Source organism: Ambystoma mexicanum, chromosome 11, assembly GCF_040938575.1.
Source record: "Ambystoma mexicanum isolate Mex_15411 chromosome 11, UKY_AmexF1_1, whole genome shotgun sequence".
In the NCBI taxonomy this organism is placed as follows: Eukaryota; Metazoa; Chordata; class Amphibia; order Caudata; family Ambystomatidae; genus Ambystoma; species Ambystoma mexicanum.
In genome coordinates, this window is record NC_090934.1 from 202,421,285 (window position 1) to 202,446,909 (window position 25,625).

The following is a 25,625-nucleotide window of genomic DNA, read 5'->3' on the forward strand; positions in this document are numbered from 1 at the left end:
GGAATTATAACATAAAAAGTAACAGATATAGAGGGAAAGACAAGAAGAAAAGTACTTTTGAGTATTTTGAAAACCAAACTGACTTTAAGATGAGCGAGTGGAATAATAAGATCTTGATTATCAGACCAAAGTGGTGTGACTCCAGGCATGTGGGTCCATTTGAAAGCCTTGTCAGGGTAGGGATAGTGAAGTGTTTAGCCAACCTTTTGAATGAATACAAATGGCATCTATTGAAAAACCTTTGTAACATTGTTTTGTGAACCAGTGCTTGAAGCTTGGGGAAGGGCCTCCTGAGCTCTTTTGGAATATTGTTTTGTGAACCAGTACTTTGAGCTTGGGTAAGCGAACCCTAAATCCTGACTTAACATTTAAACCTATCATATAAACTGTATCCTGAACTTGCAAAATGAGCTAGAGGGTACTCCAGACTTTATTTTGTACACCATTTGAGTTAGAATAACCCTACACTAGATTTCTGTATTAGATGTGAGGGCAAGCATATGTTTTGACACAGAGAGACTCTTGATTTGGATTTATGTACATAGACGTTCCTTAGTTTCTTTGGGTAGGGTAATCCCTGCCATAGCTATAGTGCAAACTAGGCATTACACCCATTCTGATATTTAATAAAGATCTGATTGTTGATTTCACACTCTGTTGTCTGTGTCATCTCTTGATAGCATGCCGGTCTCGCACCGACCAAAGGGGTATGATTCCAGGCGTGTGGGTCCATTTAAAATCTAGCAACAAGAAGGGGCAATATTTCAAGAACTCATTACAAACTACCATTGCCAAAGCCAAAAGAGGGTTTTAACAAGGCAAATTAAAACTAACAACCACTGCCAAAGTCAAAAGGGGGCAAATGAAAAACGGAAGTAGAACTTATTACCAATGTTTGAAGCATTTAATAAAAGGAACTGATTCAAACCCACATTGCTAAAGCCGAAGAAGAATCAGAGTGAAATAGACAGATTTTTGTCAGTATTTGGTAATGAAGAAGTTGGCAAACAAGAGTGGCAAGAAAGCTGCCCTTCTGGTAAAGAATATTCAGAAGGAGTGGAGCATAACCTGCTGAGTGTGTGGAAGTCACACATGTATCATAAATAGTATCAATGTGAATCTTGCTTTCCCTTAAATCTTTTGAAAAACCTTCACAACGATATCTGCCTCACATTTCTGACCCCTCACTGTGTTGACAGCTTTATTATTTCTTTAGTTTTCTGGATCTCAATTATCTTCCAAAGGGGTATGGGTCTTCACTTTTGTATTGATGGTCACTGTTTCACAATTTCAAGGAGGGGTTTTTACCCCCGAGTTCTCTCACTTCTCTTCTTACCTGCGGTTTACTCTCCTGTCTGAATATTGCACTTTGGTGCAGGTCCAAGACTCGCACACTGGCCGGTTTGTCTTCCTGCCAGGGTTTTCTTCTGTCTTCTCATGTGTACAAGTCCCAGACTCACTGCTCGCCTCGTTCACTATCCTGCCAGGGCTTTTATGTTCTCCATTCACTCTCTCTTGCATCGGGGAAATAATGTCTTTCAAGTATTGGGTCACCAACCCTTTCTTAACAAAGTGCGGCTTCATATCAATTATTTCAGTTCCTTCACTTAGGCCCTCTCACATTGTCAACGGTATGCAGTATTCTCCTTGAAGCACCCCAGTATCCCATTTGCTCTCCCCGGGCTCACCGTCTTCTCTGCTATCGGCCCGCTGACTGGGAGTGCGTCCCATTAGCTGCTTGGGTCCTGCTTTGCCTTCCTGTGCATCTGGCAGCTCCAGCTGCTTGTGGCAATAGTACATCAAAGGTCTCTCGGCTCAGTCTCACTGCACTCTTCTCTCATTGGTGAGCGAGAAGCCACAGGAGAGACGCACAGCCCACCAGACGCACAAGGAAGCTTGAGAGAGGGAGCACAGGATGCCAGAGGTCCGCCGCAACAGCTGACCATGAGAAGGAGACACCAAAGAAAGCCGTGAATTGGTCAAATACTAACGCTGAGCCTGGGGCGCTCCAAATAAGAAAACTGCTAAAAGCACATACTTTTGTATACCCAAACAATTATAGAAACAAAGCAGAAACCATATGACTTTGAATACCGAACAGTTAAAAAAGCAGAGCAAAAATTGCAAGAATGTAAGTCCCCTTAAATGGGACTTCAATTGGGGAATGCTTATAGTCCGCATTGCCAACAGGAAAGAGGCTATGAGAGAACCAGCCTATAACAACAAGGACATATATCCCCGAACAGGAGATAACACATGGGGAAAGCTTATAACAAGAAGTTCCAACAGCCAAGAGACTGTGAAACCATTCTTGAACATCAACTGGGGGAAAATTGTAAACCACACTGCCAAGAGTCAGTAGGCTGTCAAGAAATAGTTTAAAGACAATCTGAAAACAATGCTTCTATTTTGAATTACCAGTTTGCGGAAAACTGAAACATACCTTAACAAGAGTCAAGAAACTGTAATAAAAGGCAATTATTATTCAGCCCTCCTTCCAAGAGATATGGGAATGGAGAATCTTGGAATCAATACTGCCCTCAAGTTTTATTGCAGTTATAGGAGTTTTCTTCCTGGCAGGCGAGTACACCAGGAAAGGGATCATAGTAGTTAGTCATGGCAGGCGAGTGTACCAGGAAAGAAGAAGATGATTTGAAGAAGTATGTTTGTGGCAAAAAGATGTGGTGGAAAGAACTTATTAACTTTTTGATTTGTTTGATAAATGGTGACACCGCCAAGAGTCATTGCTGTGCTTTCTTGACAAAGGTGTTTCACTTGAAGTATTGTTGGACATTTGAAAAGAACTATCACTTTGGATTTTTGAACAAACATTTGTGCAAAAAGACATTTGTGGTATCAATGGGAAATATGTTTTGAAAGAAAGAAATTTGCCTTTCCAAAAGGATACTGTGGAGAATAACGGTGGTCTTGATTTATGAACAAACCTTTGTGGAAAGGACATGTGTGGTATTAAGGGGAAAGACACAATTTATGGAACAGACTTTTTATGTTGCACTGAACAGAACTTTGGGGAATCAAAACTTTACTCAAAATATTCCTGAATTGATCCAGGGGAAGGGAGCCCAACCCAGTTACAAGGAGGGTTTCCAAAAACTCTTACGTTTGAACTGACACATTGTTTTGTTGAACTAAAAGATAGCCATATATTTCATGTATGATTTGTATTGTATGTATTTCGCGCCTAGAAATACTTGTGTACAGGTGCGTTATAAATGCCACATCATATCACTTGTATTAGTGTGAGGGTCAGAGACCTTTTGGACATTAGGTCATTTTTTCTTCAGTTTTAGTTTGCCAGGTAGGGACCTACTTTTCAGGATAGGGAAACCTAGGCATTTATCCCACCCATTTTCATTTAATAAATGACAAACCTTGAGAAAGCTTTACCTTTGTGTCCGTCTTGCATCTCTGACCTCTTGCATATCCCATTATCAGATGCTTCGATAATTATAACAGAAGGATCCATTGCAACCACCCCATTCTAAGGGGTAAGGGGGGAATCTCTATACCAAAGAACCACATAGCGCCTCTCCATAGATTTTGCAAAAATGTATCCTTCCAGGTTATTTTGTTTGGAGACAATCATGGCAAGAGAACACTCCTGTGCTTTGAAATCATCCCTAATTATTTCGTACAATCCGACTAGTGGCGCAAGAGCAGATTTGAGGACAAAAAAAAAAAACAGCACTTGGGGAATTAGACTCCTCATTTAGGGACAGTAGAGGAATCAGAGGTGGGCTCTTTGCAGAAGAAGGCATATAGGAGTAGGCTGATGGCTCAAATAGTTTAGAGTTGTCTGATTCACAAAGGGAAGGTGGTGATTGTGAAGGATGTGCAAGTCTCAAACCGTTGTCCTCTGGGAATGTTGGGGCAGTTACAATGGGAGTTGGAGCAGCAAAGTCAGGTACCACTCTCTGCCCAATGCCCAAGGCAGGAAGACGCTCTCTCTCAGTAGCCAACCCCACCAGCTCATTCATAGCCTCCATCATGGAAGTGTCACTGAGTGAACACACATACCCCTATCATCCTTTCTGTCTTGGAGGTGTTTAAATCATGTGACAAACCCCCATCTGCGGCTGCAGGAATAATTGCACAACGGTTAGTCAGACCCTCCTCCATTGTTGGAGTCCTTAACACTGCCGCAATCTTAGATCCGAAAAAGGTATTTGGTAGTGTGGCCATTTCATGTATCCCATGACTTTGTAGTGAATAAAAATTCATTCAAATAATGTTTGCCCTTGCAGATATTGCTCCAGCTTACAGCAAACAACACAATGCAAGAGACTGAGAGACAGAGAGAGGCAGGACCTCAAACAACCCCCATTCTGGTCACAGTAATTGGCAAGCCACAGTGACCACACCCAAAGTACCCTCTCCAGTCACTGCCAGTCACTTACAACAATCACCTAACCTCTATACAATCAGTAGGTTAAAAACCATTGGCAGGTATAAGGCAGGCAACACAGTGTGGTCAACCCTCAGCTCACTTCAGGAATTGTGAGGAAAGGACCACGCTACGCTTGTGCGCACAAGCTAACCTGTCTGTCAAGCCACACCAAACCTATTGTTAACCAAGTGACAAATATATGTGTCTTTCCATGTTAGCTCTTGCAGTTTTTGTACAATATGCATAGAATCTCTTACATATACGATTGAAGTTTATGTGCCTCCCTCCGGTTGAAAGTATTCATCATTGAATATGGAATCCAGCCACTACGATCAAACCAAACCTAGTTTCACAATTGGATTTGATGAGTGGAGGCCACTTCACCCACAAGGTAGGGATTGTACCTTATCTCAGAAGTGCAAGCAAGCCATTCCAGAATCAGCTATGTATTAATTTATAGTGAGCTGATCAGTGAAATAGACATGGCAGTGATTGGCAACATTTGTATTCCTGACCATGTTCTGCTCTGGTTGAATATCAGTTTGTTGGAGTGGGGCAAGAATTACCGGTTTTATTGAAAATATCAATTCTCACTTGAGGGCAGACTCGTTATTGGTAGCATTGGAGCAGAAATTGGGGACTTCGAACATGCAATTTGCACTTCATAGACAAGACTGGGGACGCCTATGACACGATGAAACATTAGATCAGTGAGAGATGAATTCAAATTAGCACAAGGGGTTTTGCGAAAAGATAAAAAGATTTTGACAAAATATAGGAAATCAGATTTGGCAGAAGACCTACAAGACCAAACTGTTTGTAGAATAAGGGGGTGAAGCTGATGCACTTGCAAAAGGAACCCTCAGTGAATAAGGGAGACCGGCTCACAGACGCCTTAACATGTCAGAGGAAGATGTGCCAGCAACTGGGTTGGCACGCCCATCGGATGTATTTCAAATGGTGCAAGGCGAGCCCGTGCCCTGGCAACTACCCACTGCTTTTGACCTCAGGACACCAACAATTTGGGCCCACAGTGGATTTGTTGGCCAAGGACTTCAAGGTATACATTGAATGCATGGGCCTCTTAGAGGATGAAAGAAAGAAAAACATGTTAACATTGGCAGTAGGGGCGGCCGTACAAGACACTGGGCCTCATTCCAAGTCCAGCGGTAACACTGCCGACGCTGCCGCCAGTTGCCACCGGACATGCAATATTTGCCAGTGCATGGCTTGCCGGGGGATTGCGTTCCAGGAAGTCAGGCGCTAGTAAATATTAATCCCCATCCCCATCTGACTCCCATAGGACTCAATGGGAATGGGGACCACGGAAGCACCGGCACCGTTAATAACGGTTTCCATGAAACTCTGTGGGCGGGTGCAGTTCCGCCCGCCAGATCTGACCCTGGCAGGCGGGATGGCACCCGTCCACAGAATTGTAGTGTGACGGTCTGCAACAACGGTGCCGGTAGGCTTACCGGCACTGTTGTTACCCGACCGACACACTTGTAATGAGGCCCATTCTATTTGAGCTGGTGGAGGAGGAAGTCCACATTCAGATGAGTACAAGAAGCATTAGCAACATACTTCGCCCTGCATACTAATGTGGACTTTGAGAGGCACATATTCCACACCACCATTCAAGAGAGGGGCAAAACTTTGAACAATTTTGCTATGCACAACTGAATTCGCATAAAACACTGTGCGTTGCATCACTTCTCAAATGAAGAAGCACTGTACTCCCAAGTCATAGTGGGGTGCAAATCTCCAGAATTCAAAAAGAAACTATCACAGAAGCAACGGTCCCTAGAAGAAATCCTGGCTATGGCACGGACAGACTCAGCTATCTCGCAACAGGTAGTCAACATAGGCAAGGTTAAACTGTCCTCAGCGGCCATGGACCAGGACTCTTTCAAGAAATTGGGACCAACGCCCCAAGACAGCACCAAAAGCACCAATAAGACATGTTTCCGGTGTGGATATGAATTTCCCCATGAAGGCACGTGCCCAGCACTAGGTCAAAAATGTGCATCCTGTGGGGAATTATCAATTCTGGACAGTATGTCGAAAATGCTCCTGCCCTGACACCACAAGGGTTTTCGCCTAGGAGTTGGAGAAGACAGCTTAAATATCGCAACTACGATCGGAAACTGAGTTGCGAATACTGAAGATATTGGCTGGCTGAAGGTGAGAGTGATACATATCAGACCCAGAGGTCGCACAGGTCCCCGGACAGGAGGTGGTCCTACAGGATACAGCGGAACATGCGTTATGTGGAAGTGAGATGCCAGTCGGGGAGTGACTCCTCACCTTCTCCAGACAATCAACGGAAAAGGGGATGTGTGGGCATTGGGCAACAAGGTTACAAAGGAGCATAGCCAAACGCTTGTCTTGCAAGTAAACACGAAGACAGAATTTCTGGTCGACACCGGCACAACAGTAAATGTGATGAGTGAATAAGCATACAATCTGCCACTCCATCTGCCGAAAATGAGACAGTCGTCAGTGGACATATATCCATACAGCTCAAACATGCCACTGCCCAGCAGAGGCATGTTCATGACGGTGTGTGCACACAAATCTCACAGCTTGCATATAGCTACACGTGCTGTCCACTCATGCCAACAGTGGGTGCACACTGAGTTTCCGAACTGCAATATCGGGCTGGTACATATCCTTTACTCTATGATGGCCCACAAGTACTTGGGCCCTGAGGGTGATGTCGTCAAATCATTCCCCAATCTTTTCAAGGGCCTGGGCAAGCTACACAATTGCAATATACGCCTCCACATTGACCGGTCAAACTTGTCACCCAACACTACCGAAGGGATCCCCATTAACATTCAGAAGCAGGTCAAAGAAGAGATTTCGTGGCTGCTAGACTTGATCATTGAACCCACTGTGGGGCCCATCACATGGGTCTCACAATTCATAACAGTCCTAAAACTTAGCGGAGGGTTCTATCCGACTCTGTGTAGAAATGCGCCGGCCAAACAAAGCCATACAACAAGAACGTCACTAGGCCCTCAGAATCACTGACTTTATTCATCTTCTCAACGAAGCAACTGTGTTCTCCAAGCTAGACCTCAACAAAGGTTACTACCAGCTGAAGCTCGCCCCACAGTCACACTACATCACCACTTTTGTGACTCACATGGGATTATACTGCTACAAGAGACTGAATTTTGGGATATCATCCTCAGCTGAGATATTCCAGGAGGAAATATACCAGGTCATCAAGCATATACCCAACTGCCTCAACTGCAGTGATGATATCTGAGTCTTCGGCAGGTCAACAAAAGGAACACAACGACACACTACATCTTGTCTGCCTAGCTTTAAAGGCAGACAGAGTGATACTAAATAAATACATGTCTGAATTCAAGAAGCGCACATTGAAATTCTTTGGCCATATATTCTTAGAACAGGGCATGCGGCCAGATTCAGACAAAGTGGCTGATTTAAATGTAACCCCTCACCCAAACGTGTCTGATCTGAGGTTGTTTCTCTGCCTGGACAGCTACTGGTCACGATACCTGGAAAACTACACTACAGTGAGTGACCCACTCCTGCATCTCACGAGAGACAAGCAAGAGTTCATATGGACCTTTGAGTGCCAGACAAGCTTTGAGGCAATGTGGGCGGCGATTGCATCTGCTACAGACATGGCCTACTTCAGTTCACAAAGGAGACAGAGGTGACGGTGGACACCAGTACAGTGGGCCTGGGTGATGTTGTGATGCAATTTGATGAAAGAACCCTGCACATCAAATACGTTGTGTCATATGCCAGCCATAGTCTGTCGACCACTGAGCAAAAATACTCACAAGCTGAGAAGGAGAGCCTGGCGGTGGTCTGGGCCTGTGAGTATTTCCATCTCTTCCTGTTATCACATATCACTAGGCACTCCTCTCCGAAAGAAAGGATGTCTCGACAAATTGCAAGATGAGGACTCTTCAAAACTACAAGTTTATGACCCGCCACAGACAAGAACCCTGCAGATTATCTATCTCGTCTCCCCATGGGGTCCTCCCAGCCAGAACACTCAATTGCAGACATCTATATGCACTATGCTATTCATCAGATGAAGCCATTCCCTGATACGTGGCAGGCACTTCAACAAGAGTCATCTGCAGTGCCCGCTATCATCACATGCTGCATCACAAAAGGAAAAATGAAACATGTAAGGGATATGGAAAAGCACCTCGACACCGCCTTCCAAGAAGACCGAAGCATGACCCTGGTGCAGGATGAGCTAACGGTCACTAAGGACCACATTGTGATGAAAGGATGAAAGATTGTGTTGCCCAGGTCATTGTGCTCGCCAGTCGTAGACCTGGCACATGAGGCGTATCAGGGGGTGGTCTCCATGAAGAAAATGCTCCGACAGAAAATATGGTTCCTAGGTCTAGACAAGCAGAATGAAGAAACTCTCAAACACTGTTCCGTCTGCTGTGTGGTGGCACCACTCCCCCAGCCTGAATCCGCTGCAGATGTCCCCCTGCCGGAGGGCATCTGGGAAGACCTGCTGATTGACTTTTTCAGCCCAGTACGAGATGGCTCTTATGTCCTGGTAGTCATGGACGAGTACTCAAGGATCCCTGAGGTGCAACTCCTACCTTCTACGGCTGCCACATACGTCATACCTAGATTGGATTGCATCCTCAAAGCATATGGCGTCCCCAAAACCATCAAGTCAGACAATGGGCCACCTTTTACAAGTCTGGATTTTGCCAACTTCGCACAGTGCATGGGTTTCAAACACCAGAAGGTCTGGCCCCTTGGCCCCAGGTCAACGGCATTATTGAACGATTTATGGGGAATGTCAAGAGGACTCTGCAAGTCACCTTGGTGTCAGGAAAGCCATTTGAGCAAGCCCTCTACCAGCTGCTGAGAGATTATTGCCACACACAACAAAGCACCACAGGCATGTGCCCAGCGGACCTGATGTTTGGCAGAAAAATAAGGGCTTGCCTTCTTCAGGCTCCAGAACCCAGCGTGTCAATGACCAATGACCAGTGGATTTGAGATAAAAACACGCTGGAGAAGATGCAAATGAAGGTGATTACAGATGCCAGGAGGGGTGTGCGTGAAGGTGCCTTTGCAGCAGGGGACCGAGTGATGATGAGGCAGTCACAAAGTCAGCCGAAAGACCCCAGGTTTTCCCCAGGTGTTCTCGCAGTCACACAGATGAAGGGTGCCATGGTCATGGCGGAGGATGAAGAGGGGAGGACAGTCATGCGAAACGCATCCCACTTCAGAGAATGCTAGTATTAGAATGGAAGGAGTGAAATGTCCACAGATGCTCTGAGGATGTGGGAAGCTCCAGAGTCCAAGAAGCGGAGAAATTAGACTGACTGGTGGTTGGGAACATTTCTCTGGCTCTGAAATCTCTAGAGCATGGGAAGAGCCTGGGCCCAGAAAGTTTCGAAGAGGACGTCTATGACTATTGACAGAATTCATTGTGCATATCTTGCCTAGAGTTCATAATGCAATCCTGATAAAACAAAGACTAGCCACTGTCGATCTACCTGGCATTTATCACAGGTGCTCCGAGACCCTCTAGGTAGGGCCAGCGCTAAACAAAAATTCAAATAAAATATCAAAGGGTGGGAAGTACCTGAGTAAGTTAAGGATTTTTAGAATAATATCACTCATAAATACTAATGTAAATATATTGAGTAGGTGTGACAAAATGACTACTGATCTGCAGGAGAACAAGGATGAGTTGCGAGTAAAATGCCAATTTAGCCCTACACTACTGCTAAACTAACAGTAATCATAATCAAAGTTGAAACAGTCAGAGCCAGACAAGTATACCTCCCTCCCCTCTTTTGGAAACATGGTTCGAGGGCAGGCTATACACTTCAGGAGGGATGCGAGTTGGGACAGAAACAATCCAAGCAACAATAGTACTATGTACCAAAATAAAAGAATGTCCAAACACGGTTCTATAAAATAAAATAGGATCTTTAATTAAACTAACAAAAATGCACACAACTAATAAAAACACTGATGACCCAACCTAGTAAAGGAAAACACTGAAAGAGTAGACTTTAAGATTGCGCTGCAGACAGGGGTACTAGGCAAAGATTACAGCAGTGAATGTCAAAGGTATTGGATATTTCTTTCAAAAAGGTAGAGAAGAGGACTTAAAAGTCACTAGGGTCCTTAAGGCATCACAGGGGGACAGGGACACTTGAAATGACTTTCAGTTCATTTCCATTAGGTTTTGCTGCGTCGAATCGAGAGTCTGCGTACTTTCGGCGTTGGGCGTTGTTAGTCAGGGGGAGTATTGTCGGGATCCAATGAATTGGTTCAACAGCAGCAACGCTTGAGGTTTAAGTTGCTAGGAAATGGCAGGTGGTCAGTTCGGTGGCATTGAAAGGCCCAATTGCATCGGGATGGAAAAGTGGCCTTGAGCAGCAAACAGACTCAACTTGCTCAACACACTATCGGGGTGTTGCAGCGATGACTGCTTGGAGCTCAAATAGACTGGTAACCTGGCCATTGATGTCAATTGGGGATGCAAGAACTCTCGGCAGGTAGCAGAGTGTCAAGTGAAACTTGAATATGCAGGCAGTTGAGGTCAAAGATGTCTCAGGCATTCTGTAGGAGCATATTGGACAGCACCAAAGATGTCCAAATTGGTTTCAAGGCAGTTCAAAGATAGAGAGAGACACAGGGGTTGCTTCATAGGTTCTGTGATTCCTGGGAGACCCAGTTCGTGGTCTCTGGGGCAAGATGATTCCTTTCCTCTGCTCTCCCAACCACAAAGGTTTGTATAGGGCACTTGCAGGGATGTAGTCACCTACAATAGAAGGTCTATGGGTACCAAATCCTCATTTGCAGTAGCCCTTGTCCAGCGAGCGGTTTCACCCCTAATACGCAATTGGGAGGGTTAGGGCAAATAACGTGCCTCTTCCTTGGAGCTCTCAGTCTTCACCTGTGTGGCAGAAGACTTTGGGGAAGACTGTGCCCAAAACAGAGTTCTAAGTTAATCCTTCAAGAGTGCTCTACCTACCATTATGTAGGCAAAATGCTACAGCAAACTGGTCCAAAGCAAGCCTATTGTTAAGGGTTCAATCCTGGCTGCTGTAACACATTTCCTTTTCTTTTCTTTTGCCTTCTGATATCATACCCAGAGTGCCTTGGCTGCAGGAAGTGGGCAGAGGGACAGACATCTTGGGAGCTCTAGCAAAATCAAAGATGGTGAGACCCTTCTCTTGACTTTAACTATGCCCCCTTCCTCTGTCTGCCTACTTCAAAAGGACTTCAGATATCAGCACTTAGTGTGAGGTGGCCATTGTAATGATAGGACTATCTTTCAATCATCCATTCCCAGGAGACCTCCCGGGGAGTGTTCCTATTCCCTGGGGGATGGCAACAACCCTTCTCAGGGGGATAAAACAAGGGCTTCCTGGACTGGACCCAACATGGTTGTTGAAGACACACCAAGTGCATCCTACTTAATACATACCAGGCTCTGTCCTGAATGAGTCGCTAACCACTAAGCTGACAATAATATTAAATCAAATGCTTGTGGCTGTACAATCGTCTAATCTCAGTTGTCAGCATGTCAAAACTAAACATGGCTTATATATATATTTTTTTTAAACCTGCCACCAGACTGCTGAAGTACAGAATTTTGAGGTTTTAAACCAGAGGTTCATACGGTTAAAATGCTGACTATGTCTGTTGGAAATTTGTCTTCCAGCAGCTGTGTTCAGGAAAGCTCATTTGACCTTGGAAACGATCATGAGGAATACAGTAATGCGGACAAGGGAAGTGCCATTAATATTCAAAGTACTGTGAAGAAGAGAGGGCATTATTGGCATGATTGGACAGGCGTACTGTGAACGAGAGAGTAGAGATATTAATAGAAAAGCAACATCGCATTGTAAACATGACAGGTATTGTTAGCATAGTATAGCAAATACTGTAAGCAAGAAAGTACTGTTATTAGAAAGAAAGTGCTACAAAAGAGTGTTGCATTAATTGAATGAATTGTATAGATCACTGTAAACAAGAGCTCAAATGGTTAGTATATATATAAGAAAATGCTTTATAACAGGGTTAGGGACTTGGCCCTCCCTGTCGGGGGGTGAGGGCAGCGGGACAGGGACCCCTCCCAGCCTGGGTAGGAGACGTGCCAGGGCATTTACCAAAGCCAGTCCTACCAAAGCGGTGGGAGGAGGGAGTTGGAAGGGTCCCAGTCTTTGAACCCCCAGAATGGGCCTTGATTGAAAAGACTGGTACCACTTTAAATCACCCAATACCATTCAGCCTCAATTCTGGTTCAAGTTCCCTTTTCTTTCTTACAGAACTACAAGGACTAACATGTACTGCTGTACAGTTCTATCCCAGAAAAACACTAGAGAGAGACAGCTACTTCCCTAAAGTTTCTGAGGTTTTGATGCATGTCCGACACAAGAGGCATTAGTCACTGCAGCTTAAATGGAGTAGGATGCTGACCCGAAATCCAGTGGCGAAGAGAATAACAAAGATGGCTGAATATGCTACACACCAAAGGGGACAAGGCTATAATGGGATTATGTGGCTTTACACCAGCATAGCCCCATCTTCAGGGAACAAGACAGCATTAGATTAGAATCTAGGATCAGGTGGAATGTGATTCCAATCGGGAGAAGGTTAAAGGCATGAAGTCACTGGTATAATAGACCTTTGGATGCCACAGACCGAGAGAGTAGAAGAATTACAGAAGTTGGAGAGGAGCGCTGAAACGACTGAAGAGATTTGATAGGAGTGCACATGTGAGGTATTGTGTGTGACATAGAGTGGTACTAGTGGGGAGAGTGAAGCAGTGATTGTGATAGTGTGAGTGAGAGGCAGTGGAATGAGGGTGTAAGGGATAGGGGAGAAGTAGGGGAGAGTAGTGAAGGTAAGAGGGTGAAGGTGAGAGCAGAGAGAGAGTATAAGAGGGGCAGATGTTGGAGAGCGAGAGAGCGAGGCAAGTGTAGGGGAGAGTCGTTGTGAAAGGTAGAGAGAAAGGGGAGGGCGGAGTTGTAAAGAGGGGAAGATTGGAGGGCAGAGAGTATTTAGTGGAGAAAGGGAGTGAGGGGAGAATAGTGTGAGACGATTAGAGGGAGAGTGGAAAAAAGAGGTAGGATGAGATAAAGAATGCAAAGGAGAGAAAGGGAGGCGGGATTGGATTATGGGAGAGTTGGAGGAGGAGGACGAGAGAGGGAATAGGATAAAGAAGGGATAGAAGAGTAAGAAGGCATACGATTAGGGAGAGGAGTGAAAGGAACCTAATGAGCAGGGCCAGTGGTTGAGACAACTTGGGCATGATCTCAAAACATTGAGACCTCATTTGCGCAACACCAGAGTAGGGTACCCTTAGTAAGTCCCAGATGAAGTAAGATAGATACGGTTTGGCCTTTAGGACCTCTCCTGATAGAGAGGTTATCCTACCAATTAATGCTGTTTGCACTGACCTTGGGCGATATGGAAGTCTGGGACAGTGTGGAATGAACCCACAGGAGACTAAGGAACCAGTTAGAACACCTCCTTTATCAAATTACCCTACAGTCTCCAAATCCTCACCACAAAGAGTTGTTACTAAAGCCCTTGAACCTTTGATTGGGCTTGCGAGTTCATTAAGGCAGTCTGTGACAACCGTGAACACTGAAGTAGGGCTATTAAAATGCACGTAGAAGTACTATCAACAAAAAAGCATTGTTAGTTGTGATAAGGTGACCTTATGTTCAGGTGCAGGGGTCCTTTTCAGTGTCAGGTGACCCATCAAACGATCCCACGTGGCACTGACGCAGTAAAGGTATGAGAAAGAAGTTGTTATGGGAAACAGTTGCTTGACGCAGAGGAGTTATGTGATGAGAGGAAAGCCAGCAAGACTCTCAGCCTCCAAAGACTGTGGAACCATTGGACAACCCATGTCTGAAACAGAATCTCTGAGGAGCAGCGAAGATGAGAAAAAGCATGTGTGTGTGGGTGTGTGTGTGTGTGAGCATAGCAGCAGGATGGCTGCCCATGCAAGCAGAGGTAGAGGGACAGATAACGGACATCAGAAACTCGTTGTGAAGCCACCAATGAAACATGTGCACAGAAAGTAGGAGTGAAGCCGGAACACCCAATCACAAGGTAATCTAACGCGGAGAGACATTGCTGAGGGGACACTGCCTGACAACGGGTCCACAAGGGAGTAACAAGAGAAAAAGTATAGTGCGGAGGGCGAACCAGATAACAAAATCTAGGACTGGAGAGATGCCAACTCAGCAAAATGCCCAACAATAAAAGTTACTTCTACAGGGAGGTGGAAAGATTGAAAAGGAAAATCAGTCATTACAGTTTAACAGACCACTTGAGTAGAACTTGAGAAACCCAGGTGCACTCTGTTGCAAGTTTGAATGCCCTGGTAGAACAAACAGCTGAGCATTCTCCCGGATACTCCCTGATAGGAGATTAAGAATCCAGATGATAGTGTTGCTAGTAGAAGAGCTTGGTGAAAAAGTATGCTGTTGAGAATCCCTCTAGAGAGCAGTTTGAGGATTCAAGCTCAAGCTGTTGCAAGTATAAACATCTCATGAAAAGAGAAGTTGGGGAACATACGACTGGATAAAACATGGAAAAAGAACAGAGAACATTGTGTGCTGGATCTTGCACTATACTTGAACTACAGACAGAATGATCACACTTTGTCAAAAGGACCAGCTACATTGACTTCAGTTCTCTTTCCACTTCTTTGGGATCCAAGAGGCTCTAGCCTCCGGGGATCTCCCTTTACTTTTCTTGGATCATACTCTACATTGATTCAGGCTTCATATCTCAGTCTTTTTTGCTTAAGTCTTTTCTTTTAAATAGGTGTACAATGTAAATCAATATCTTTTGGAAGGGACGTGTTTTTTTTTCCTCCCACCATTCACTAGTGCACTTTATTTTAGATTCATGGACATCTTGTGGGATAAAAAGGCTCTTTCTCCCAGAGTGCATCAGTTTGATTCGTCCCACTTTGTTCTTGATAACTCTCAGAACCAAAGACCGAAGAGAAATGGAGGAAGGTAGAAAGAGAGAGAAAGTGAGAAGAGAGTGAGAAGGAAAAGAGGGGAGGGAGTGAGAAGACCGCAGGGTGTCGATGGAGGGGAGAGAGGGAGCGAGACATTGAGAGGAAAGGAAGGGGAGACGAGAGAGGGAATGGAAGAAGAAAGGGGAGTAGCGAGTAGGAAGGCAAAAGCAGCGAAAGGGATGGGTAGAGAGTGTGTCTGGCAGACACCTTTCAGAACATCATTGAGAAAATTGCTGTGGAATTCTTAGCGCAGGTAGCCAGGGAAGGAGTTAGTTAGATAAATAAGGTCATGGCCACAGCCGTCCCGTCACACAGAGGATAGACTAGACAGTAGCGGTCACCATGACATGCTAACCCTGGGTGCTAGAGAACCCAGGATTAGCGTGGAGGGAGCCCATAGGAGGTCAAAGGATCAGTGTGCCTGAAGTCTCAAAAGCATCACAAAGTCACTTTTAAAGTACTATTAATAATAACCCTTGAACCCTCTATCTGCTGAGATTATTAACGCCATCTCTGTCACTACCCATATCAATCTCTGACTGTTGGAAACTTTTTCTTCATAGTTGTAAAAGGTGCTTTCATGGGTCTTGGGTGTGCAGAGCATCTGTTGCCAGGATATCACCCCAAAACGGATGGATGGACAGAATGAATACATCAGGAATTTTTGCAATATTTGCACTGCTATTGCACCCAACTAGAAGATTGGGTATGGTGTCTGCCTTTTGCTGAATTCTCACATAGCCCAAGCACCTACATAATCATTGGAACCACTCTCCTGTTCCCCTAATCACCATCATATCCACATATGCACACACATTTGAGGAAGGGATAACAAGCATCAATGAAGCACACCATTCTATACAACATCCCATAGGGAGCCAGGCAAACACAGCATGGAAGCAGGAACCTCCATACCAAGAATGTGAGTGGTGCATCAATCAACCAAAAACATATGGATGTATGAAGACACAAAATAATCTCCAACCCCAATATTTATCGGGCACTACAAGGTCAAACCTTGAGCAGATATGCTTTGCCTACCTGAAAGACTGAAAACCCACCCAGTATTACATGTGTCACACTCACAACCATCTGCAAAATCAACCAATTACTCACTGGTCCCAGTCTCATATCCCACTCCCCACACATCCTAATGAAGAATATGAGGTCTCCTGAGAGCTTGATTCAAAGTATGACAGCTACGGATTGTATTACCTCCAAGATTGGGTGGGATACAATATGGAAGATTGTATGTGGGAACGGGTCTCTAACAATATGCACCTTAGCGATCACATATTCTTCACATTAAACACTTGTTAAAACCCGATTTCTAGGTAGGGCAAGGCAGGCAATTCTGTTAACCTTGTGGGGAGGTGACAGGGTGGAGTACCCCTCTCGACCATATCCACTGCTTACCTCCGTCAGGTTCTCTTCCCGGCTCTCCTGCAGTAGGCTAAGGGAGGTAAAGGGCTGTGACTGGGTAGCTAACTTACCGGCCATCACGCTACCAAGACAAAAGCCACAATTGCCATTAGTTCTGGTAGCCTCAATCAAGGCTACATAGTGTGAGGGTGCAGTAGTGAGAGATCGACACAGGTGATTTTTGTTGCTACAGATTTTTATTCAAATGAAAGTAGGGTTGGGGTAAATGTCTCACTAGCCCTAACGCTAAGAGGGGTTTCGCTGCCTCAACACAAATCTCAAATGGGTCCGTCAGGATATCAAAATAAAAACAAGCCAAAAAACCCTAACTCTAATGACTCAATAGTAGGTGCAAAGGGGTTCTCTTCTCAGTGGGTCTTTCATAGTTCTTTTCCGAGTTCATAACACAAAGGTGCAAAAACAAACACGTTTCTACAGGTGTCAAGAGGATGTTGCCAAGTCCCACCGGGGAATGACTCCTTCCCCTGGTTTCGTTTAGACTTCCTTGAAGAGCCAAGAGAATGTCCTCCTTCGCTTAGCTTTGCCACAATGTTCACAAATTCCCGGGGTCATCTCCATTCCCCAGGTTTCCCTTCCTTTGCACAGCCAACCAGGTTCACTCTTCTCTCCGGTACTGTGACTATGAAGAGAAGTAATGATCGTTTTTCCTATATGAGTGTGAGCCTCAGAAGTGACTGGTTTCAACAGTTCTCTTGCCGTCCTCTCCTGCCAAGTGCTATCTATTGCACAGCACACATGGTTCAGCTTCTCCTAGGCACTGCGACTAGAAAGATGAGCAACTGAAGTATTTCTGTTATGGGTGCGAGTCCCAGACTCGCCTGTCTTCAGTGCCTCTCCTTCTAGGTAGGCTTGGTTTACTCTTCTGCCAAGCACTACCATATATTATTATAGATGTGAAGGTTTCTTCAATATTAATTTCAGGGTCCCAGACCCTCAGTTCAGGGTATTTCTCCCACTCCTCTGTTTGCCGACACTTTCTTTGCTTCCCAGGGTACCAGACCCTAGGTTTGGGGTATGTCTCCCCCTTCTCCGTTTGCCACCACCTTCTCTGCTTTCCAGCACCATTCTGCCCCTCTCTGTGCCTGTTTTCCTGGTTCACAAGGGTGTTGGCCTTCATTTAGCTTCCTCCATCAGATGCAGGACTTGTGATACTTGGGGAAGCTTTATTTGGTCTGCGGTGGCTCCAAAGCACAAACCGCCCGTCTGGAAGTCGTGGCGCTTCCGAAGCCTAAGGACTGTATGTCACCTGCGTCCCCCAGGTTGCCGTCCTTTTTGCTGTGTCAAGACCAGCTCCGGAGCACTCAGCTCCTTCCTGGGCGTCCCACTTTTCTCCCCGTCTCTGGCAGACACAGTACCTATCCTCGTGGCTCCTCCAGGAAGGATGGTTCCTCATGGGAAATCCTTCTTTCCTTTTTATTCCACAGCTGAGTTTGACTAGATCAAATAGGCTGGTCTGCTTACGGTTGTTCTGAAGGGTGCTCTTCTGAACTCCGCACATCATCTTTGTCTAAGTACATTTCTTTAAGATATCAAAACTGTTATTTTTCATCTCAGTACTATTTAGGGGAGGACAACGTTCAACGTTGCTCACATACATAGAAGCATGAGAGATTACAGGATTCTGGAGAGGGTAAGAGTGTAAGGGAGTTGGGACAGTGGTAGAAATAATATTGCGTCTCTCCTAGGGTGTCGACCCTCATCCCATGAGGGTTTTCCCTCCCCCCTATAATCCTCCCACGGTGCACCACCCCCAGAGGAATTATTGGACAGTGGCTGCACCGCTCTGGCCAGAGGAGAAGGGTCCTGCCCCATGTGAGAAGGAACGAAATCCAAGGATTCTTCACAATAGTTGATGTTCAGGTGGAAGATTAAACTGCCACATGAATGAAAAGAGGAATACTGTCACTTCTGGTTTCTTGTTGTGGCCTCTAATGCATTCAGTACCATCGGCTTAATTTTTAGTTATCCTTTGCAATGACTGTTCCAAAGTTCCAACAGAAAGGCCCCATGTGAGAGGTAGACTGCACACCGAAACAGGGACCTAAAGCATGTGCCACTTCCCTATGTGGGGGCCTGTTTTGGCCTCTGCAGGGGAGTTGGATATGTTTTCTAACCACAAATATTTTTAGCACATGGGTGTGTCACATTCAAAATTATATTTCTAGCGCATGCCCACCAGAAATAGAGCACGGTTGAGTCTCATGCTTACATAAGAATACATAACATTTCTAGCATGGGGTCGCCCATGCTAGAAATATTATCTAGTCTACATCCATTACCACATGTTTGCGAGTTTATTGTGGAGCTGAGAACCGAAGTGAACCACAAATATGTGCAGGCATCTTGAATTTTACAAGCAAGTACCTGCAAGAATTTACTGGATACATTTAGAGATGTTTGAGCAGGACTAACAAGGACCTCAGTCTTTACAGGCACCAAGATTTCTGGGTCTTGCCCCAGAATACCTAAGAGATTTGATCCCATTATATCAATCCCCAAGATCTCTATGCTCTAATGACCAGTACCTTCTGGTTATCCCCCGTGCAGTCTATAGCTCAAGGGGAGACAGAAGATTTGCTGTGTTTGGGCCAAAACTATGGAACTCACTACCACTGGAAATCAGGACTCTCCAGTCATTTGCACAATTTCGGAGAGCATTAAAGACCTTCTTATTTAGATAGATTTGTCTTCTTATTTTTATATTGAGCTGCCTCTTTTTCTGGATCTCTGTCTAACCTCTATACAATTTTTGTCACATCTGCGCCTCCATACGGTTCATTCCGTCATGTTCACGTTACAAATACAAAAAATCAAATCAAAATCAAATTAATCAAATCAACACAAGCCCCTTCGCCTGTATGTCCTACACCCCTACACAAGAGGACTAAAGCAAAGGGGTCACGTAGTCAAGCTGATATACCCTGAAAATGAGCAGAAATGATCATGAAACTTGTACGTGTCGAAGGATTCCAAATTCTATAAGAAAATCACCATCAGAAACTGCCAAAATGCCCCATCTACTCAGCATATGTTTTAGGTTTACGTCAACAGCAAAGCTGTTGAGCCTTGTGTCTTTTCGGCCATGTGGAAGAGGAAAACTTCCCAGCCATTGGATTCAAGGGAAAAAGAAGACAAAAAAAATCACAGCTGTCATTGATTCCTCTGGACAGGGGGATAATACATTTTAAGGAGTCATTGAACCAGCAAAGGAGACAATACAGGAACGGCTGCATACCTATGATGTGTATGCAAAGATAAGTAAGTGGAGTAGGGGAGATGGGTATGCGTAAACGCTATGGTTGGCATACTATTACATTAAGCAGATACAGTGAAAAGACTTCAGTTCGCGGCATGTATGAAATAGTTATACTAAGTCTGTGCATAACGTAATTGTGTGAATACCCTAACTTGCACGTATTTTTAAGCATTAAGAAGCGATGTACTAGGCACATGGACATTATTTAAATAGTCTGTCAGTTTAAAGCTATGTTTTGCAGTAGTGAAAATTGTAGTGAACAGAATTTAGTTTACTACTATCTATAATTAACTAACAAAAAGTACCCGTACTCTGCATGGGTTCTGTAGACAGACATGTTAACACTCATAAACTGTTGAAAATCAATGATCCTATAGGTTGCTGTTCGGAGTTGCTTATCGCTTGATATGCTTTGCACTCTGAAGTAAACTGCACTGAGAATGGGCATGTGTGGCTGGCTAACATACCCTGGAGCAGACATGGAGGGGAGACAAGAGTTGGCAGGCTGCATCATAGTGGGACCTTCTATGTGCTCTTCCCACCTATTGCCTCACCCTGGTGCGGTGCAGTGCGTTGCAGTGCAAATATCTCGGAAATGGTGCATCCTTCTGCCTTGAAACGAGGTTAACAAGGTGTGGGACCTTTGAGTTTTGTTTTTTCACGCATCAAGTCGCTTAAAATTAGCTTTGTCCGGACCTTCTACGACCACATTGATGTTTCGCCGATTTGAGGCAACCATCTCATGTGTGAAGGGGCTAAAATCCGGGGGAGGGGGTGGGGTGTCCAAATAGCAAGTAGCCCGAAACTTCTGGAGGGTCCTAACAGGTAACTATGCAAAGTTTAGTTCAGATTGGTGGAACAGTGTGGAATTATATAAGGAACAAACTAACAGATTTTCTTCTCTTTTGTTTAGGGTACCTTGAGTGTACAAAAAGTGGTTTTATTATAATACACAGTGCAGTCAACTTTACTGGTTTTTTTGCAAAATATTTGGCAAGCAGCCACATATTGCCTTTGAAGGACTAGTGCCACACTCAAGGTACCCTACACAACTCTTGTAACACAGTCTAAGGTTTGGGCATACCTTATCGGTACCTGGGGCAGCGAAAGTCAATTTTTTCAGAATCTTTTATGATTGGCGCAGAGTGAGCAGTACTACCCATAATCTGTACTCTATAACAGATTTTCCGCTTTATATAGAGAGAGATGTAATCGTGTGGAAAGCCTAACTTGCACACATTTTTAATTGTTGGGATGTATTTACTCTGTGTTAGGGCAGATGTTTTGACAGGAGTTGAATGACAACTGAAGGAGAATTATATAGAGAGAGATGTAATCGTGTGGAAAGCCTAACTTGCACACATTTTTAATCGTTGGGATGTATTTACTCTGTGTTAGGGCAGATGTTTTGACAGGAGTTGAATGACAACTGAAGGAGAATTGGGAAAATATTATGTAAGGAGTTTCTTTTCTCTCAAAGCACCAGGTAACTAAGCAGACAGGCAGTAACAACACACTGTTCTTTTCTCAAAATAGAAGAATCCATGAATGAAGAGTCAAACCAAGACTAAGGGCCTCATTATGACCTCGGCGGTAGCCGTGCCAGTGAAAACAGAGTCGTGTTTTTTTCCGGCGCCTGGCTTTGGGGAATTATCGGGACATTACAGCCCCGGCGGTCTCATTAATTCCCCAAAGCCAAGCGCCGGAAAAATTAACTCCCCATTCTCTTTCGAATCCCATTGAACTCAATGGGAATGGGGAGGACGGAAGCACCGGCACTGTATGAAACAGTGCCGGTGCTTCCGTCAAAGTCTGTGAGCGGTGCTGTTCCGCCTGCCAGGTCAGACCTGGCGGGCGAAACAGCACCCGCCTGCAGAACTCGGAGTGTGCTGGTCCGGTAACAACGGTGCCGGTAGCTTACCAGCACCATTGTTACCGGACTGGCACACTGGTAATGAGGTCCAAAGAGATCTGGGTGTGCACTGGTTGTACACGTAACATCCAAAGTATGAGGTCCTAAAAATATCAATTGATGTAAATAGAAGGTGTAATATAATTTCATGAATAACTATTTTTTCTTTCATAATTGCTAGTTATTTTGTGCTTGCTTTATTTATTTATTTATTTTATTGGATATTTGTAAAGCGCTTATACTACAATTCTTCTAAAAGAGCTTGGCTGCTGCCGTTTGGTCTAACATGGCGACATGGTTAAATTGATTATCAATAATTATCTAGATGAGTCCGTTCAGTGTAGATGGTCACGTCCCTCCAGGTTTTGGGTTTGGCCAAGAACAAACCCTCTTAGTCATATGGGTAAAAGTTGAATAACCCGGAATGAGACTGCGCCCAATGTGCAAGGGTGTGATTTATTTAACAAAATGCCCTTTTACAATGACACGTGTTTCGGTCTCCCATGAGACCTTTTTCAAATCAGGGCCAATGTACTTAAAATCTTCTAGTGCCCCTACCAAATTTGGCAAAACGTTGTCCACAAAACCTGCATACTGCCATTTTGTATCTCTTTGTGAATCCCTTCTCTTATAATATGTATGTGCTCATATGTTTCTTTTGGAGCCACTATTCATGTATTTCGGGCCATCTAGCCAGTGAGTACAGCCTTCAGCCATGCCCAATAACATTTTAAAATGCTACCAGGCCACAAGCTATGGCTTTTTAAAATCATTTTTCCCATACGCAGGTTTATATTAGCAATGGACTTCAAATAACCCCAGTTATCCGTAAATGCCCATAGATGACTGTGTTTATCCGTGTGACACACTTTCATTTCTGTTCCCATTTTCTACTATAACCCTGAAAATGCAAAAATAACCCAGAATCTGTGAACATTTTTGAGCTCTAAACGTGGTCACCAGCCCCCCAAACTCCCACACACACTCTCCCAACTTCCCAATTTCACACTACTTACTCTAAGGGCAGAATCCTAGATTTGATTGCTGACCTCAATTGCGACACTAAGGTCAATTCCAACTTACCATGTGCCTGGACGGACCATTATCTTATCACCTTTAGCATCCCCACTAAAACTGTCCATTCCACCCCTAACATAGCACCTGCCACACTCACCAGGAACAAGCGCAACATAACCTGCGCCAAACTTATCCCACTCATCCTCCCTGCCCTCGATGATCTTGCTTCAACATGCTCGGATCCTACTGTCTTGGTAGACTCCTATAATCAGACCATGTTAAAAGCATTAGATCTCATTGCTCCCTCCAAACTACGTAAACCTAAACCCCGGGCTCACCTCAATTCCTGGTTCACGCCTCAGCTGAGAACGTTACGCAAGGAAAAAAGGACCCTTGAAACTCGCTAGAGAAGCCACCCGACCGAATCTAATAAAGTAAGCATGGCACTAGCGACGCTAAACTATAAAGAAGCCATACTGTCTGCTAAAAAAGAGACTTATAACAAACGTATTGAACTTGCCCAATCTAACACCAAGGAGCTTTTCAAAATCATGAAGGAATTGGAATCCCCCGTCCCTACCACAGACACCTGCTCCAAAGACAGCACTTGGTGCACTAACATCCAAGAGGCTCTCCTGGGCAAAATCACCATGCTTCAAACTAAAATTAATGTAAAAAAAACAGCCTGCCCTCTCTTATAGCACAGCTTGCTCCTCAGGCTAACCACAAACCCACCACTGCTTCCTTGCAACCATTCTGCTTCTCACCTCTATCCACTTCGCAAGTTGAACACATCCTCAATAGCCTTAAGCCCTCTAACTGCCAGGGAGACGCATGCCCTGCCACTATTATCAAGGAGGCCTAACACAACCTGGCGCCTTTCATCACCTCACTCTTAAACTCCTCCTTCAGGACAGGGATCGTCCCGGACAACCTCAAGGATGCCTGGGTTATTCCTCTTCTGAAAAAAACAACCTTGGACGCTAACATTTCCACCAATTACAGGCCAAACACCACTGTGCCATTTCTCTTAAAAATTCTTGATCGAGCGGCATATCTGCAGATCCAAGATTATCTCGAAACCAACAACCTCCTGGTTCTAAGGCAATCGGGCTTCCGCCCTCGCCACGGCACAGAAACTGCGCTGTTAGACTTAAAAACGCAAGTAGAAGACTTAAAAGACAAGGGAAAACTGGCGCTCTTACTCCTCTTAGACCTTTCCGCAGCATTTGATCTAGTCAATTATCAAATCCTCTGCCACCACCTCAAAACTGCGGCCAACTTCTCTGAGAAAGCCACAGCCTGGATTACCTCCTTCCTGGACAACAGATCCATGAGGGTCTTTTCCCCCACTGCCACTGCCGCACCTTCCCCTGTCACATGTGGAGTCCCCTAAGGATCATGTGTGTCCTCGACACTCTACAATGTCTTCACAAAACCTCTATTTGACATACTGGACCGCATGGGCATCACGTACACTAATTACGCCGATGACACACAAATACATATCCCAATTACAGGCGATTACAAAACTGACTCCCTAGCTATCAACGCCATTTATCAAGTCATCCAGGCCTGGATGGCACAGCAGGAACTGTGCTTAAATGATGAGAAAACTGAGATCCTCATTTTAGGCTCATTTTAGGCTCACCCCATAAACTCAGTAAACTTGACTCCTCATTCAAATCCTTTAGCATTGATGGCAACTCCCTCAAAGTGGCCAATGACCACGACATGTACCTTGATTCCACCCTCTCCTTAACTAGACCCTCTCCTTAACTAGACAAATAAATGCAGTCTCCTCAGCCGCATCCTACACATGCAAGCTTATCACAGCCTGCCGCCACTTTCTGTCCCCAGCCAACTGCACTACCCTAGCCAGGACAATATCAGTAAACTCCAAATTATCCAAAATAATGCTATTACAGCGGCCATTAACTTCCCTAGGACCTCACACATTTCAGAATACATACGAAACCTCCACTGGCTCTCAGTTACCCAAAGAATCTCCCTTAAAGCTCTGGCACTCACACACAAAAGTATCGCGAATCAAGCCCCCAGTTACCTCTCCAACAGGTTCACTTCTCACTCAGCTGCGAAACCCCTCAGAAGCACACACACCAACTGTCTGGTCATCCCATGCTTCAACCTCCAAAAATCTGGAGGTCGCAGTTTCCCTGTCCTTGCAGCCAAGCTATGGAACACACTACCCAACCCACTCAGAGCTGAACCCTCGTTCCCTGCCTTCAAGCGTAAAGCCAAAGCTTGGCTGTCTACCCTTGACTAGGCATGTCCTTGACTGGAATATTCATCACAGCATCATAATCTGTTTCTTGCATTATATCCTGCCTGTGTACTTCGCTCAGCCTGTGTAACCTGCATACCACATATTATGTATCATGTATATTTTGTATATTTTTAATGTAAATATTATGTCTGTAACCTGCCTGTAACTAAATAATGCACCCGGTTGCTCTCGGGCCTTGTGCGCTATACAAATAAACAAAATACAAAATACAAATATACATAGTGCCCTCTTTCTCCCTCC

The 25,625-nt window shown here is 44.8% G+C and overlaps 1 protein-coding gene across 1 annotated transcript in view; it reads right to left on the reverse strand.

The window, feature by feature from the left end:
• Positions 1–25,625, reverse strand: part of LOC138503248 (uromodulin-like) — a 147,631-nt gene that overhangs the window by 25,969 nt on the left and 96,037 nt on the right. The window lies entirely within an intron of this gene.